We start from the raw sequence: 12,981 nt of genomic DNA, 5'->3' as shown, positions 1-12,981 counted from the left end.
AGAACCTCTGCTCACTCTGGTCAACTCTGCTTGCTTAGTCCCTGCTTGCTCTGGCCCAAAGATTTATTTATTATTATACATAGGTATACTTTAGCTGACTTCAGACACACCAGAAGAGGGCATCAGATCTCATTACAGGTGAACCACCATGTAGTTGTCAGGATTTGAACTCAGGACCTTTGGAAGAGCAGTCACTGCTCTTGACTGCTGAGCCATCAGGCCAGCCCTCCCATTTTATTTTATTTTATTTTATTTTATTTTATTTTATTTTATTTTATTTTATTTTATTTTGAGACAGGGTTTCTCTGTGTAGCCTTGACTGTCCTGGAACTCACTCTGTAGCCCAGGTTAGCCTTGAACTCAGAAATTCACCTGCCTCTGCCTCCCAAGTGCTGGGATTAAAGGTGTGCACCACCATGCCCAGCTTCTCCCTTTTCATTCTTTTTTTTTTTTTTTTTACATTTTTTTTAATTAGGTATTTTCTTCATTTACATTTCCAATGCTATCCAAAAGTACCCCCATACCCTCCCCCCCCACTCCCCTCCCCCCTCCACTCCCACTTCTTGGCCCTGGCATTCCCCTGTACTGAGGCATATAAAGTTTGCAAGACCAATGGGCCTCTCTTTCCAATGATGGCCAACTAGGCCATCTTCTGATACATATGCAGGTAGAAACACAAGCTCGGGGGGGGGGGGTTACTGGTTAGTTCATATTGTTGTTCCACCTGTAGGGTTGCAGACCCCTTTAGCTCCTTGGGTACTTGCTCTAGCTCTTTGGGTACTTCCTCTAACCCTGTGATCCATCCAATAGCTGACTGTGAGCATTCACTTCTGTGTTTGCTAGCCCTGGCATAGCCTCACAAGAGACAGCTATATCTGGGTCCTTTCAGCAAAACCTTGCTAGTGTATGCAATGGTGTCAGCGTTTGGAGGCTGATTATGGGATGGATCCATGGGTATGGCAGTCTCTAGATGGTCCATCCTTTTGTCTCAGCTCCAAACTTTGTCTCTGTAACTCCTTCCATGGGTGTTTTGTTCCCAATTCTAAGAAGGGGCAAAGTGTCCACATTTTCCTTCTTCTTGAGTTTCATGTGTTTTGCAGATTGTATCTTGTATCTTGGCTATTCTAAGTTTCTGGGCTAATATCCACTTATCAGTAAGTACATATCATGTGAGTTCTTTTGTGATTGGGTTACCTCACTCAGGATGATGCCCTCCAGGTCCATCCATTTGCCTAGGAATTTCATAAATTCATTCTTTTTAATAGCTGAGTAGTATTCCATTATGTAAATGTACCACATTTTCTGTATCCATTCCTCTGTTGAGGGGCATCTAGGTTCTTTCCAGCTTCTGGCTATTATAAATAAGGCTGCTATGAACATAGTGGAGCATGTGTCCTTCTTACCGGTTGGGACATCTTCAGGATCTATGTCCAGGAGAGGTATTGTTGGATCCTCCGGTAGTACTATGTCCAATTTTCTGAGGAACCACCAGACTGATTTCCAGAGTGGTTGTACAAGCTTGCAATCCCACCAACAATGGAGGAGTGTTCCTCTTTCTCCACATCCTCGCCAGCATCTGCTGTCACCTGAGTTTTTGATCTTAGCCATTCTGACTGGAGTGAAGTGGAATCTCAGGGTTGCTTTGATTTGCATTTCCTTGATGATTAAGGATGCTGAACATTTTTTCAGATGCTTCTCTGCCATTCGGTATTCCTCAGGTGAGAATTCTTTGTTCAGCTCTGAGCCCCATTTTTAATGGGGTTATTTGATTTTCTGGGGTCCAGCTTCTTGAGCTCTTTGTATATATTAGATATTAGTCCCCTATCTGATTTAGGATAGGTAAAGATCCTTTCCCAATCTGTTGGTGGCCTTTTTGTCTTATTGACGGTGTCTTTTGCCTTACAGAAGCTTTGCAATTTTATGAGGTCCCATTTGTCTATTCTTGATCTTACAGCACAAGCCATTGCTGTTCTATTCAGGAATTTTCACCCTGTGCCCATATCTTCGAGGCTTTTCCCCACTTTCTCCTCTATAAGTTTCAGTGTCTCTGGTTTTATGTGGAGTTCCTTGATCCACTTAGATTTGACCTTAGTACAAGGAGATAGGAATGGATCAATTCGCATTTCTTCTACATGATAACCGCCAGTTGGGCCAGCACCATTTGTTGAAAATGCTGTCTTTTTTTCACTGGATGGTTTTAGCTCCCTTGTCAAAAATCAAGTGACCATAGGTGTGTGGGTTCATTTCTGTGTCTTCAATTCTATTCCATTGGTCTACTTGTCTGTCGCTATACCAGTACCATGCAGTTTTTTATCACAATTGCTCTGTAGTACAGCTTTAGGTCAGGCATGGTGATTCCACGAGAGGTTCTTTTATCCTTGAGAAGAGTTTTTGATATCCTAGGTTTTTTGTTATTCCAGATGAATTTGCAGATTGCCCTTTCTAATTCGTTGAAGAATTGAGTTGGAATTTTGATGGGGATTGCATTGAATCTGTAGATTGCTTTTGGCAAGATAGCCATTTTTACTATATTGATCCTGCCAATCCATGAGCATGGGAGATCTTTCCATCTTCTGAGATCTTCTCTACTTTCTTTCTTCAGAGACTTGAAGTTCTTATCATACAGATCTTACAGTTCCTTAGTGTCACACCAAGGTATTTTATATTATTTGTGACTATTGTGAAGGGTGTTGTTTCCCTAATTTCTTTCTCAGCCTGTTTATCCTTTGTGTAGAGAAAGGCCATTGACTTGTTTGAGTTAATTTTATATCCAGCTACTTCGCTGAAGCTGTTTATCAGGTTTAGGAGTTCTCTGGTGGAATTTTTAGGGTCACTTATATATACTATCATATCATCTGCAAAAAGTGATATTTTGACTTCTTCCTTTCCAATTTGTATCCCCTTGATCTCCTTTTGTTGTCGAATTGCTCTGGCTAGGACTTCAAGTACTATGTTGATTAGGTATGGAGAAAGTGGGCAGCTTTGTCTAGTCCCTGATTTTAGTGAGATTGCTTCCAGCTTCTCACCATTTACTTTGATGTTGGCTACTGGTTTGCTGTAGATTGCTTTTATCATGTTTAGGTATGGGCCTTGAATTCCTGATCTTTCCAAGACTTTTATCATGAATGGGTGTTGGATTTTGTCAAATGCTTTTTCCGCATCTAACGAGATGATCATGTGGTTTTTGTCTTTGAGTTTGTTTATATACTGGATTACGTAATGGATTTCCATATATTGAACCATCCCTGCATCCCTGGGATAAAACCTACTTGGTCAGGATGGATGATTGTTTTGATGTGTTCTTGGATTCAGTTAGCAAGAATTTTATTGAGTATTTTTGCATCGATATTCATAAGGAAAATTGGTCTGACGTTCTCTATCTTTGTTGGGTCTGAGTTATTGTGTCTTCATAGAATGAATTGGGTAGAGTACCTTCTGCTTCTATTTTGTGGAATAGTTCGTGAAGAACTGTAATTAGATCTTCTTTGAAGGTCTGATAGAACTCTGCACTAAACCCATCTGGTCCTGGGCTTTTTTTTTTGGCCCAAGATTCCCTTAAGTGGGCCCCCAGATGCCTGCTTCACCACCTTCTTTGTGTCATCATACTTGGCAGGTTTCTCCAGGCGGCACGTCAGATCCATGACAGACACATTGGGGGTAGGAACACGGAAGGCCATGCCAGTGAGCTTCCTGTTAAGCTCTGGGATGACCTTGCCCACAGCCTTGACAGCACCAGTGGATGCAGGGATGATGTTCTGGGCAGCCCCACGACCATCACACCACAGCTTTCTAGAGGGGCCATCCACAGTCTTCTGGGTGGCAGTGATGGCATGGACCATGGTCATGAGCCCTTCCACAATGCCAAAGTTGTCATGGATGACCGTGGCCAGGGGGGCTAAGCCGTTGGTGGTGCAGGATGCATTGCTAACAATCTTGAGTGAGTTGTCATATTTCTCGTGGTTCACACCCATCACAAACATGGGGGCATCAGCAGAAGGGGCGGAGATGATGACCCTTTTGGCTCCACCCTTCAAGTGGGCCCCGGCCTTCTCCATGGTGGTGAAGACACCAGTAGACGCCACGACATACTCAGCACCGGCATCACCCCATTTGATGTTAGCGGGGACTCGCTCCTGGAAGATGGTGGTGGGCTTCCCGTTGATGACAAGCTTTCCATTCTCGGCCTTGACTGTGCCATTGAATTTGCCATGGGTGGAGTCATACTGGAACATGTAGACCATGTAGTTGAGGTCAATGAAGGGGTCGTTGATGGCAACAATCTCCACTCTTTCATGTGGAGAGCAGATGGCAGCCCTGGTGACCAGGCGCCCAATACGGCCAAATCCGTTCACACCGACCTTCACCATTTTGTCTATGGGACAAGGCTGACACTGCACAAGAAGATGCGGCTGTCTCTGGAACAGGGAGGAGCAGAGAGCCTCTCCTGTGTTTCTTTAAGTGAATTATTAAAGTCCTTCTTGATGTCTTCTACCATCATCATGAGATATGCTTTTAAATCCAGGTTTAGCTTTTCGGGTGTGTTGGGGTGCCCAGAACTGGGTGAGGTGGGAGTGCTGCGTTCTGATGATGGTGAGTGGTCTTGGTTTCTGTTAGTAAGATTCTTACGTTTGCCTTTTGCCATCTGGTAATCTCTGGAGTTAGTTGTTATAGTTGTCTTTGGTTAGAGATTGTTTCTCTCGTGATCCTGTTAGCCTCTATCAGCAGACCTGGGAGACTAGCTCTCTCCTCTGAGTTTCAGTGGTCAGAGCACTCTATGTAGGCAAGCTCTCCTCTTACAGGGAAGGTGCACAGATATCTGGCGTTTGGACCTCCCTCCTGGCAGAAGATGAAGGCCTGAAACAGGACCTGTCCCAGAAGCTGTGTTGCTTCGGCCTGTCACAGAAGCTATTAGCTTCTGTAGTCCACACTCTCACCTGCACAGACTAGTCTCAGAGGGATCTGGGAACCAAGATGACTCCCCCAGGTGGTGCGGCAAAGCCCTCCCGGGCAGGGAGGACACCTCTCCTCAGGCAGGGAAGGTGCCCGGATGTCTGGAGCCTGAAACAGGGTCTGTCTCAGAAGCTGTCCTCTAGGGAATTTGGGGGTGTCCGCCGACTCTGCGCCCAGGTGACCCAGTGCTGGCGCCAACCTGAAGGGACTTGTGACCCTGGTCAGGCCGGGCTTCCTGCTTCCCTAATGCTGTCTCAGGTCCCGCGTGGTTGGATTGGAACAGAAATTGTGTTCCACTCACCGGTGGTCCTAAGATCGTGTGGAGAGTCCTCTAGGGGACCTTGGGGGTGTCCACCAACTCCGTGCCCAGGTGACCCAGTGCTGGCGCCAACCGGAAGGCTCCCTTTTCATTCTTTTTTTTTTTTTTTTTTTTTTTAAAGATTTGTTTATTATTATATCTAAGTACACTGTAGCTGTCCTCAGGTGTACCAGAAGAGGGCATCGGATCCCATTACGGATGGTTGTGAGCCACCATGTGGTTGCTGGGATTTGAACTCAGGACCTTCGGAAGAGCAGTCAGTGCTCTTAACCACTGAGCCATCTCTCCAGCCCTCCCTTTTCATTCTTAACTGATCACTTTGTAAAGTAAAATTTCTGGAGTGTGTTCCAACTGCTGTATATTTGTTGAGAACAGAATAAAAGTTGTGGTTCCTTAAGGGCAAGTCTACAAATGCCACATATGATTCGCGTCTTTTATGCCATTCTGGAGGTCCTACATAAACACACTGCAAGCCACTCTGCATGGAAACACATAGTTTACTTTCGTTCTAGACAGCTGTACTTTAGTGGCTTGAAAGCCTGTCTGATCCTCTCTTTCTGTTTGAAGGAATCGCCACTGTCTGCGTGAGATGTGCATCTCCTTTCCCTCTCTGGAAGCACCAAGCACCAACTTCTGCCCTGTTAGAGCTTGGACACTCTGGGTGTGGGCACGTGATCTGTAGCCAGCTAGTGATCACTTTTCTAGAATTTTCTCTTCTAAATGACACAAAGACAATGAACTTTTGTTTGTTTTGGTTTTTTTTTTTTTTTTTTTTTTTTTTTGAGACATGGTTCTCTGTATAGCCCTGGTTGTCCTAGACCTTGCTCTGTAGACCAGGCTGGTCTCAAACTCACAGAGGTCTGCTTACTTTTGCCTTCTGAGTGCTGGAATTAAAGGCGTGTGCTACCCACTGCTCAGCCAAAGAATTTATTTTTAATTCACAACTGTGAAAAATTGTCTTCAATGTCAGTGAGGAGCAGTTTCCAAAAGTCACTAAGCAGTGTCCCATAGCAGAGGTGGCTATGTCTGTTGTGATGGTTTGAATACGTATGGCCCATGAGAAGTGGCACTATTAGGAGGTGTAGCCTGGTTGAAATAGGGGTGGCCTTGTTGGGGGAAGTGTGTCTGAAGTGGAAACTTAAGGGTTCTTTGGAAAGTCATTTGGATGGTGTTTTGCTGGGGCCAACACTTGAAGGAACATTTCGCTGGAGCAGACACAGGAGAGGGGATGTTCTGCTGAAGCAAGCATGTGAAAGGACACACGATGAATTCTTTCATGCATGATTGGTCTGCCTTACATAGCTGAGCTGCATTTATTGGGATGGCATAGAAAGTAAGGCACCAAAAACCTTCTGGTGATGTACTGCTGTTTGTTGCTGCTTCCAAGGACTTGGGCTGATTGGATTCACATGCTAAGGCAAGCGCTGTGCTGAGGTAAGACAGGAGCTGAGGCAAGACAGGAGCTGAGGCAAGGCATGTGGAGGACATGAGATGTTTGGAGAGTCTAAATAGGACTTCACGGAGTGATGGTGACAGAGCTTGGCTTGCTGGTACAGCTAGCTGTACAATGCTTGAGGGTCTCGCATCTTTGCTGATCTTCGTTTCCCTGAGAGAGGCACAGCCTAGAATGTCTCCTGGTGTCCCTCCTGGTCCCTTCTGCTGACTTGAGCTAAGTAAGGCTAACTGTCTTTGCTAGGTCCTGTCACCTCTGTTGCTAATCCATCTCTACCAAACTGGACTTGCTGGTGTATCTGTGAGGTATTTGAGAGTGGATGGAGCTGCCGCTGCCTGCTAACTTGTGAAATGAACTGCTGATTTCCAGACAACACAGACAGAAGTTCCTCCAAAGAACCTTTGTAAATAGGTCCACTTCCCCTGTATCCTTTCTTTTATACTACCGCTGGTGGGTAGTGGGTTACAAGGAAGGTTAAAGTGTTTAAGACCCATCATTAAAAATAGGATTTGAAAAAAAATAAATTTACAGTGTCTCTGTATAGGCTTGTTTTGTGTCTCTTCTAGTGCTCAAGCTCTATCCAGAGTGGAAGAGAGCCTCCTCCTGGCTGCCTGAGGATCCAGATGTAGAACTCTTGGTTCCTCTAGCACCAAGTTTGCCATGCTTCTTGCCATGATGATAATGAACTGAACCTCTGAAACTGTAGGCCAGCCCCAATTAAATGTTATCCTTTGTAAGGTTGCCCTGGTCATGGTCTTCACAGCAGTGAAACCCTAACTAAGACATCTATGTATGTCAGTGGTTCTCAAACTGTGAGCCTGCGGGTTATGATCTCTTTCAGGGTCACATATCAGATATCCTGCATATTAGATATTACATTACAATTCATAACAGTAGCAAAATGACACTTATTACAGAGCAATGAACTAAGTTTATGGTTAGGGGTTACCAGAACAGAAGACACTGTATTAAAGGTTAACGACATTAGGGAGAGTGAGAGCCTCTTTTCTAGGCTGTTTCTGCTAAAGTCTTTTAGCTTCTTGGCTGTCTAGGGCCAACTCAGCTTCTGTTATTCAAGTGTTATTTTACACTCTTGCACAGGTGCCCAAGGAAGGCAGATTGCATTAGATCCCCCAGAACTGGAGTTACAGGTAGTTGTGAAGTGACTGATACGGGTGGTGGAAGCTGAACCCACATCCTCTACAAGAGCAGTACAAGCTCTTAACCACTGAACCATATCTCCAGCCCCAGTTTATTTTAACTTTCTCTGTGTGTCTGTTTTGTCTACATGTATTGTGTGCACCATGTGTGTACCTGATGCCCACAAAGACCAGAAAAGGTTATCAGATGCCCAGGAACTGGAATTACAGACGGTTGTGGAATGCCACATGGGTGCTAAGATCTGAACCCAGGTCCTCTGAAATAACAGCAAGTGCTCTTAGTCACTGAGCCACTGCCCAGCTAACATTTAATTTTTAAAAAGGAGTTTTAATGGAGGTGTTTTGCATGGATGGACAATGATTCTTCCAGGAGACATGTATTATTAAATATAAATCTCATTATAAGTTACGGTATACCTCCCTAAGATTTAGCGGTCGGGAGTTTGCGGTGGCTTGGAATGGTGGTTGTGCTGGCTAATTTTATGTCAATTTGACACAAACTAGAGTCATCTGAAAGGAGGGAACCTCAACTGAGGAGAAAATGCCTCCATAAGATCCCCTGTAAGACCTTTTCTTAATTAGGGATCAGTGGGGGAGGGCCTAGTTCATTGTGGGTGGGGTCATTCCTGGGCTGGTGGTTCTGGGTTCTATAAGAAAGCACACTGGGTAAACAATGATGAGCAATCCAGAAAGCAGCACCCCCTCTGTGACCGCTTAATCAGCTCTCACCTTCAGGTTCCTGCCCTGCTTGAATTCTTGCCCTTATTAATTTTGATGAACTGTTAAATAAAATAAACCTTTTGAACCCCAAGTTGCTTTTGGTCATGGTGTTTTATCAGAACTCCCACTGACTACTTGGGACTCTGAGGGAGTTTGTTGGGTTCCCAGGAGAATATGAAAAAATATAATATATAAAGATAAGACCGGGTGGTGGTGGCGGTGGAGGTGGAGGTGCACGTCTTTAATCCCAGCACTTGGGAGGCAGAGGCAGGCCGATTTCTGAGTTCGAGGCCAGCCTGGTCCACAGAGTGAGTTCCAGGACAGCCAGGGGCCAGGGCTATACAGAGAAACCCTATCTCGAAAAAAAAAAAAAAAAAATATATATATATATATATATATATATATATATATATATATATTCACACATATAAAGAATGAATGTATAAAGGAGATTTATTAGAATGATTTGCAGGCTATGGTCTAGCTATCCCAACAATAGTAGTCTACTAAGAAAAGGTCCAAGAATTGTTCAGTCCATGAGACTGGACATGAGACTGGATGTCTCAGCTGGTGTACTGGCTAGTTTTGTGTCAACTTGACACAGGCTGGAGTTATCACAGAGAAAGGAGCTTCAGTTGAGGAAATGCCTCCATGAGATCCAGCTGTAAGGCATTTTCTCAATTAGTGATCAAGTGGGGAAGGTCCCCTTGTGGGTGGTGCCATCTCTGGGCTGGTAGTCTTGGTTCTACAAGAGAGCAGGCTAAGCAAGCCAGGGGAAGCAAGCCAGTAAAGAACATCCCTCCATGGCCTCTGCATCAGCTCCTGCTTCCTGACTTGCTTGAGTTCCAGTCCTGACTGCCTTTGGTGATGAACAGCAGTATGGAAGTGTAAGCTGAATAAACCCTTTCCTCCCCAACTTGCTTCTTGGTCATGATGTTTGTGCAGGAATAGAAATCCTGACTAAGACAGCTGGTCTTAAGTATACAGAATCATGAAGAAGAAGAAGGAGGACGAGGAGGACGAGGTGGAAAAGGAGGAGGAGGAGGAGGAAGAGGAGGAGGAGGAGGAGGGGAAGAAGAAGAAGAAGAAGAAGAAGAAGAAGAAGAAGAAGAAGAAGAAGAAGAAGAAGAAGAAGCAGCAGCAGCAGCAGCAGCAGCAGCAGCAGCAGCAGCAGCAGCAGCAGCAGCAGCAGCAGCAGTGGTGGTGGCTATAATGCCAGTGAAGGAAATTCATTCAAGTTTTATTCCTCTACAGAACACTAATATGAATGGCAAGAGTGTTCATTAGAGGGTAACTGTTTTAGATTCCTTTCTGTTGTTGTGACAAATACCATGACCAAAAGCAATTCATGGGGAAGAGTTTATTTCAGCTTTCAAGTTTTAGCCCGTCACTCAAGAAAGTCAAGGTGGGAACTCAAACCGGAATCTGAAGCAGAAATCATGTTGGGACACTGCTTCCTGGCTTACTCAAAGGCTCATACTTTGCTAGCTTTCTTTTATAGTCCAGGACCACCTACTCTGTGAGAGTGCCACACAGAGTGGGCTGCCTCATGCTTTAATTAATAATCAAGATAATACCCCTCCCTTCCCTAAGACATGCTCATAGGCCAACCTTACCTTTGCAATTCCTCAGCTGATGCTTCTGCTCTCAGATAACTCTAGGGAATCTACGTCAAGTTGACAATTAAGCATAACCAGGACAGTAATCAACTTCTTTCTGTTTGGGTTTGAGGTTTTCTCCAAGAGGAAATTCATACCAGGTACTGTAGCTCTCTTCACAACAAAACCAAATGACCATATCTAGGAGGTCATGGAGCCTGGGGATGACCCTAACACAGTTGCTCTGCTAAATGACCATGTTGTTAAACTCGTCTCTAAACGTATATGATTATAGCCACAGATTAGTGCTTTTAACCAGGGTCAAAGCTTAATGAAGAGACTCATAACTGGTTAAAGCTGAGAATAAGCAGTAAATGAACTCCCCACAGTACTCTTCACTCCATCTAAGGCTTAGAGAACATGGAAGAGGAGGAAGAAAGAAGAACCATAGGAGGGGGAGGAGTACTGTGAAATGCTGTCTTCTGGACATGACATGGCGGTTGTACACATGAACTGGAAGCAGCTATGGTTACATGTACAAGACTTACACAAGATCAAGCTAGTCAACATTCCAGTATGGATAGGGAAGGAAATCCCACATCGCCTCCCTGTCCCCAAGCCGAGGAGCTACTCCAATTGAATTTTCATTAGGGTTTGTGATTCTTGGTAGGTTTCCATGCTCCAGTGGATGATCCCATATCCTTGCAAATTTGGGCAGCACTAATTGGTACTGATTTAAAAAAAGGAGGGATGAAAGTGGGAGGAGTTTGTGTTGGGGAGAGAATGGGGAGGATGGAAGGGGAAATAGGGTGGTTTGATGGAGATACATTTTATATATGTGTGAAACTAAAAGAATAAATTAGACATACTAAAGAACAAAAAATTCAGTTTCACATTACTATTTATGTGATGATCAGCAACTCCATTTCTCTGAGTTTTATTGTTTGGCTGTTAAACAGGATTAATAAGTTACTTATTCACTTCCTCACTCCCGGCATAGTATTTTTGAGGCTCATCTATGTTGCGTGTAACAAAAATATTTCCTTTTTGTTGTTGAACATTCTACTCTATGAGCTGATGAGCATTTTATCTATACTCTGTTGTATAGTGTTGAATTGTATAGTGTTGAATTGTATAGTGCTGCTCCAAGCACTTGTGTGCATGTTTTATGGACATATGTGCTGTGGGTTTGTAGCCCTAGCAGTGGAATTGCTGATACATATGGTAACTTGAGGGCTGGTGTTTTCAGAAACTGCCAAACTGTTTTCCAAAGTGGCTTCTCAGTAGCAGTGAATAAAGATTCCAATTTCTCTACTTCCACCACAGAACTTGTTTATTGTCTGTAGGCAACAGTATTTGAAATAGTAACTTGTTATTAATGGCTAATGTTGAGAATCTTCCCATGTCCTTTTTAGCCACTGGTAGACCATTTGAGAAATGTGTATTCACTCTTTTTTTTTTTTAAGATTTATTTATTTATTATATGTAAGTACACTGTAGCTGTCTTCAGACATTCCAGAAGAGGGCATCAGATTTCATTATGGATGGTTGTAAGCCAATGGTTGTGAACCACTATGTGGTTGCTGGTATTTGAACTCAGGACCTTTGGAAGAGCAGTTGGCGTTTTAAACCGCTGAGCCATCTCACCAGCCCCTCAAACTCCTTTTTAAAAACACCATTATGTTTTAATTAGCTTACAAAGTAGCAAGCTTCCATAGGGTTTTTTTTGACTCCTTAGTTTTATTTAACCCATTCCATACTTGTCTCTCCTCTGTCCCCATCCCCAGCTACATTATTTTGGGTTTTTTTTTCAAAGATTTATTTTCTATTGCTGTGTATATATGTGTGCTGAGTGTATGTCATGGGTGTGGGTGCTCCTGAAGGGCAGAGGGGGCTGCAGTTACAGGCATTTGTGAACTGGTATGGGTACTGGAAGCTGAACTATGACCCTTTGCAAGAGCAAGCAGGAAGTGGTCTTAACCACTGAGCCATCTCACCAGCCTGTCTATGCACTCTTTACATGCCTTTTATACCAATACTTGATTCACTTCTTTTTGTTTGTTTGTTTTTGTTTTTTTGTTTTTTTGTTTTTCCCAGACAGGGTTTCTCTGTATAGCCCTGGCTGTCCTGGAACTCACTCTGTAGACCAGGCTGGCCTCGAACTCAGAAATCTGCCTGCCTCTGCCTCCCAAGTGCTTCGATTAAAGGCGTGCACCACCACGCCCGCCATCTTTTCACTTCTTAATGGAATTCTTTCAAGCAAAGCAATATTTTTAATTTTCTTGAAATCCAATGTAGCTTTACATTTGCTATGTGTGCTTTTTCTCACTTGAGGTTTTTTGTTTTGTTCTATATTAACTCCAGGTTGCAAGAGATTCTCAGGTTTATGTCTCCAGACTGTTTCAGCTCCTACATTTAGGTTTCTGGCATGTTTTAAAAACGTTTGTACAGGGTGGGAATCAAAGTCTGTCCTCTTGCACGTAGATGTCTAGTTGCGCAAGTATCATTTGTTAAAAAGGCAAGTCCCCAGTGAACTGTCTTCAAACCTTTCCTGAAAATTACCTAACCAAAGTGAGAGAGTGAACTGAGTTTTAAATGCCAATACTAATACTTCTTTCTATTGTAATATTTTGCAAGTAAAACAAGATTCGTAGTGCTAGTTAAAAATTCAAATAAAGATTATTTCCTGTGACCTCCATTACTAGTACTATATTTTATGATATTAATGATGTTAACAGTTGATCATATGCTCCATCTTCCATACTTATGAGATATTTTAAT

The 12,981-nt window shown here is 43.5% G+C and overlaps 1 pseudogene; it reads right to left on the bottom strand.

Annotated features, from left to right (window-relative positions):
- On the bottom strand, window positions 3,539-4,391 carry Gm18859 (predicted gene, 18859; annotated as a pseudogene).

This window comes from Mus musculus, chromosome 13 (assembly GCF_000001635.26).
Source record: "Mus musculus strain C57BL/6J chromosome 13, GRCm38.p6 C57BL/6J".
NCBI lineage: Eukaryota > Metazoa > Chordata > Mammalia > Rodentia > Muridae > Mus > Mus musculus.
The sequence above is the reverse complement of the archived record's forward strand: the minus strand, read 5'-3'. Positions and strand labels throughout refer to the sequence as shown.